The following is a 534-nucleotide window of genomic DNA, read 5'->3' on the forward strand; positions in this document are numbered from 1 at the left end:
ACGTCATTTATTCTGCCTGATTGATGCTGTAAAAAACCCAAAAAACAACCACAGAATTGTTGCGTCTTTTTCCATGACCTCCAAGACAAATTAATAAACGTTATATATCATATGTACCCCCCAAAAAAGGTTCCAATAAAAACTACAGCTCGCAGTGCAAAAAACAAGCCCTCATACGGCCATTTCGAGGGAAAAAAAAAATAAAAATTACAGGTTTTGAAAAGTGGAGAGGAAAATCCCCAAAATACTGTTGCGTACTTAGGATCCAAATAGCCGTGTCACTAAGGGGTTAAAGTAGTAATGCTATTGAGGGCTCCATATTTACCTGCATTAGAATTTAATACATGATGCCCATAATGTTCTGCATCGTTGTTCGCAGTCTGCCAGCATGGAAACATATAGGCTTGTATAGGAGAAGTTGTCCCAACTCCCTTATATCAAACCAACAAAAACAGGCTGTAAAGATGGAAATAAAGCCAACACAAAACATGCAAGATTAACCCCTAAACACACGGGATGGGGAACAAAAGCAAC

This window comes from Eleutherodactylus coqui, chromosome 3, assembly GCF_035609145.1.
Source record: "Eleutherodactylus coqui strain aEleCoq1 chromosome 3, aEleCoq1.hap1, whole genome shotgun sequence".
Lineage (NCBI taxonomy): Eukaryota > Metazoa > Chordata > Amphibia > Anura > Eleutherodactylidae > Eleutherodactylus > Eleutherodactylus coqui.